Below are 4,901 nucleotides of genomic sequence, written 5' to 3'. Positions count from 1 at the left end.
AGGCCAATAAAAACCACTTTCCAACACCTTACGAGCTGTCCGCTTAGGACCAAAATGCCCTCCACATGCAAACGAATGACAAAAAGTCAAAATAGAGTGAAACTCACCGGCACTTACACACCTTCTTATCACTTGGTCCGAACATTGCCTCCACAGGTAGGGGTCATCCCAAAGGTAATGTTTGACATCACTCTTCAGCTTATCTCTTTTAGCTTTTGACCACCCTGCAGGTAATTGATTCGTTACCAAAAAATTGACAATGTCAGCGTACCAAGGTATTGACGACTCAATGGCTAATAATTGTTCCTCAGGAAATGATTCTCTTAACGGTAGATCCTCTTGATTTGTGAGCAACCGGCTCAAATGATCAGCCACCAGATTCTCAGCTCCGCTCTTATCCCTGATTTCTAGGTCGAACTCCTGCAGGAGCAAAATCCACCTGATCAGCCTTGGTTTAGCATCCTTCTTTGCCAGCAAGTACCTCAAGGCTGCATGATCAGAGAAAACTATTACTTTTGCACCCAATAAATATGACCTAAATTTTTCTAGTGCAAAAACAACAGCTAATAATTCTTTCTCCGTCGTGGAGTAATTAAGTTGGGCTCCACTTAAGGCTCTCGACGCGTAATAGATCGCGTGTGGTGCTCTTCCAATTCTTTGTCCCAACACGGCCCCCACGGCATAGTCACTCGCGTCGCACATGATTTCAAACGGAAGGCTCCAATCTGGGGGTTGAATGACAGGCGGCGATGTCAATGATTCCTTCAGTTTATCAAAAACCACCTTGCATTCATTTGTGAAATCAAATGGCACGTCCTTCTGCAGTAACTTGAACAGGGGTGCTCCTATCTTTGAAAAGTCTTTGATAAATCTCCTGTAAAAACCTGCATGGCCCAAAAACGAACGCACTTCCCGTACACATACGGGGTAAGGTAGAGTAGAAATAAGGTCTATTTTAGCTTTATCTACCTCTATTCCCTTAGCCGACACAACGTGCCCTAAGACAATGCCATGATCTACCATAAAGTGACATTTTTCCCAATTAAGTACCAAATTCGTCTCTATACATCTTTTCAGAATTAAGGCCAAATTCTCAAGACATTCATCAAAACTATCCCCGTACACACTAAAATCATCCATGAACACCTCGATTATTTTTTCCACATACTCAGAGAAAATACTTACCATACACCTTTGAAAGGTCGCTGGAGCATTGCAGAGGCCGAAAGGCATTCGGCGGTAGGCAAACGTGCCAAATGGGCATGTGAAGGTAGTGTTTTCCTGGTCTTCTGGTGCGATCGCGATCTGAAAGTAACCTGAAAAGCCATCCAAGAAGCAATAGTAAACACGACCTGCCAATCGTTCTACCATCTGATCAATAAAAGGGAGGGGGAAGTGGTCCTTTTTAGTCACGGAGTTTAGCCTCCGGTAGTCGATGCACTGACGCCAGCCAGTGACTTTTCTGACCGGGACCATATCACCCTCCTGGTTCTCCTCCACGGTCACCCCCGCCTTCTTCGGGACCACTTGGACAGGACTCACCCACGGACTATCCGAAATAGCGAAAATGATCCCTACCTCCAGAAGCATGAGAATCTCCTTTTTCACAACTTCCATCATCAGAGAGTTCAATCTTCACTGTGCTTGCCTCACTGGCCTTGCATCATCCTCGAGTCTTATCCGGTGCATACACAAGGACGGGCTAATCCCTTTAATATCGGCTATGCTCCACCCAATTGCCTCCTTATGTTCCCTAAGGATTCGCACCAGTCTGTCCTCTTGACTTGGAGATAGGTGTGCAGAGATGATCACCGGAAGTGTCTCCCGGTCTCCTAGGAATGCGTACTTTAGATGCTTCGGGAGAGGCTTTAGTTCTAACTCCGGTGCCTGCACAACTGAAGGGAGCAACTTTGTCTGAGCCTCTGGCACAAAAAGAGAAGTAAGCTCATACCTTGGGGATACGGGTGGAAGTGAGTGTAAGGCTTCAACAGCATGGAGCAAATCTTCCCTTAGGTCCACATCAAGAGTTACACCCAACTCCAGATGCTTGATTAGAGCCACTTCCAATGCGTCTTTGCCATCTAATTCAAAAGTTTCCTGCACAAAAGGCTCAATAGCGCTCACAGCAAAGACCGAGTTAGATTCCTCTGGATACTTCATCGCATAAAAAATATTGAAATTCACAGTTTCATCATCAAATTCCATTGACAAAGTACCCTCATTCACATCTATTTTAGTTCTGGCAGTGCTAAGAAATGGTCTACCTAACAAGATAGGTGAAGGGTTTAATGATTTTTCATCTCCCATGTCCAAGATATAAAAATCTGCAGGAAAGACCAATTCATTTACCTGAACCAAGACATCCTCAACTAGCCCCTCTGGATATGCATTTGTGCGATCAGCTAGTTGGATTATGATGGCTGTTTCTTTAAGTGGCCCAAGATTTAGAGAAGCAAAAATGGTCTTTGGCATCACATTGATTGACGCCCCTAAATCTAACATTGCTTTCCTGATCGGTGTATTCCCTATCTTACAGGGGATCATGAACATACCTGGATCTCCACACTTGGGAGGGAGCTTTCTTTGGAGCATTGCTGACACATTCTCTCCCACCGCTACTCTTTCGTCCCCTCTTAGTTTCCTCTTATGGGTGCATAGATCCTTGAGAAATTTAGCATATTTCGGTATCTGCTTGATTGCATCCAGTAAAGGGATGTTAATCTCCACTTTTCGGAACACATCTAAAAGCTCTTTTTCCTTTTCTACCTTTTTTGTCTTCTCCAGCCTGCAAGGAAAAGGAGGTAAGTTAGATTTAATAGTGGGCGGAGAAGTGAAGGTTACCTTAGGATCCTTGCGAATACGCCCTTCCTCTTCAATTTCCTTCTCTATCTCCTCTTCACTCTTGCTTTTTGAATTTCCCTCTTTAGACCCTTCCAGTGTCTTGCCACTCCTCAGTGTCATGGCACTTACATTCCTGGGATTTACTTCAGGTTGTGAGGGTAACTTTCCATAAGAGTGGGACTCCAAGCGATTGATGGCAGTTGCCATTTGGCTTATTCGAGCCTCCATATCCTTCATGCCTGCTTTTGTGTCCTGCTGGAACTGAGTGGTGCTCATGGTTAAGGCTCTAGTTTCTTGCTGGAGTTGAGCCATATTTGTGGTCAATGACCTGGTCTCTTGCTGGAGCTGGGTGGTAGTCGTAGCCAGACTCTTGACAATATCCTCCAATGAGCTCCCTGTGTTGGAGGATGAGGGTTGCGGTTTCGGTTGCCATGGTTGCTGGAATCCTGGTGGACGATTGAAGAATGAATTTTGTTGTCTGTTCCCATAACTGAGATTGGGATGGTCCCTCCAGCCCGGATTGTACGTATTGGAGTACGGGTCGTACTGCCTGCGGGGCGCGGGCACGCCTCCGGCCATGTTCACCTGTTCGGCCCCATCCTCTTGCAAAATGGGGCATGTGTCCGAGCAGTGGTCCATGCTAGTACAGATTCCACACACCTTTGCTCGCGGCGTGTCTCTCATGGCCAATTGTCTAACAACATACGTCAATTCTGACAGTTGCTGCTGTATAGATGAAGTCTCTACCTCGTTGACTCTACGGGGAGGGTTGCTCTCACGTAAACCAAATTGCTGGGAGTTCTCTGCCATGGCTTCGATGAGCTCCCACGCTTCCCTCGGTGTCTTGTTTGCAAGTGCTCCCCCACTCGCAGCATCAATGATACTCCTATCGGTTGATTGGAGCCCTTCATAGAAGTATTGGATTAACAGTTGCTCACTAATTTGATGTTGCGGGCATCTAGTGTACAACTTGTTAAACCTTTCCCAGTATTCATACAAGGACTCACCGGGATACTGTTTAATGCCGCAGATCTCCTTCCTCAAACTCGCAGCCCGGGATGTAGGGAAGAATTTTTTCAAAAACTTCTTTTTTAACTGTGCCCATGTGGTAATACTACCTGCTGGTAGGTAGTACAGCCAATCTTTAGCTGCATCTTTGAGAGAGAATGGAAAGGCTCTCAGTCTGATTTGCTCTTCAGTGACCCCAGGAGGTTTCATGCTAGAGCAAACTACCTCGAACTCCTTGACGTGCTTGTGGGGTTCTTCGCCAGAGAGACCATGGAAAGAAGGTAAGAGTTGAATCAACCCTGACTTCAGTTCGAAAGCAGTATTCTCCGCTAAAGCGGGGAATGTGATGCACAAGGGCTGGTGAGTCAGCTCCGGAGCAGCCAGCTCCCTCAATGTTTGGTTGTTGGCCATGCTTACTTCGTCTTCCGCTGGCTCGTTTGCGGCAAATAAGTGCCCTTCTTTTTGCCTCTTGGTCTCTTGCCTCCGCCTACGCGCTGCCTTCTCAATTTCAGGATCGTATACTAATTCACCTGTGCGAGAAGAACGGGGCATAAACTAGCAAAAATACCAAGAAGAAAAATAAAAAATAAAATAAAAACTGAATTTGGAAAGAAACAAATAATCCAAACGCCAACTCCCCGACAACGGCGCCAAAAATTGACAGGTGCCGAACCTGTGTAATAATAATTACTAAAAGTCCTAATTACCACCTCAATTAAATAATTATAGAACAAATCCAAGTACTGGAGCAGGGACCCTAGGTGTGCAATGGGTTACTTGATTCACCCTGTTCCCGAAGAGTTTGCTTGATCCGATATACCGGGTTTGTCTATAAAAATACTAATTTTGCGTACAATGGCAAGTAGGGTCGATTCCACAGGGAGCAGGTAGGAAATTATTTCTTTCCAAATCAGTAGAACAAAATTGGGGGATTTTCAATGGGAAGCAAATGAAAATAAGAATAAAAGTAAGATAAAAATAAAGCGAACTAAATTCAGAACTAACTCACAAAGCACAATTCAATAAAAATAGCAATTGATAAAAGTTCTACC

At 45.1% G+C, this 4,901-nt stretch overlaps 1 non-coding gene across 1 annotated transcript; it reads left to right on the top strand.

The window, feature by feature from the left end:
- The first annotated feature begins 3,781 nt into the window (after nt 1-3,781).
- On the top strand, nt 3,782-3,888 carry LOC113772647. Its single transcript, XR_003468613.1, has one exon. It is a non-coding gene; the product is annotated as a small nucleolar RNA R71 (small nucleolar RNA).
- Nucleotides 3,889-4,901: the final 1,013 nt, after the last annotated feature.

The sequence above is a fragment of the Coffea eugenioides genome, chromosome 5, assembly GCF_003713205.1.
Source record: "Coffea eugenioides isolate CCC68of chromosome 5, Ceug_1.0, whole genome shotgun sequence".
NCBI classification, from domain to species: domain Eukaryota; kingdom Viridiplantae; phylum Streptophyta; class Magnoliopsida; order Gentianales; family Rubiaceae; genus Coffea; species Coffea eugenioides.
This window is presented reverse-complemented; position numbering and strand designations above follow the sequence as displayed.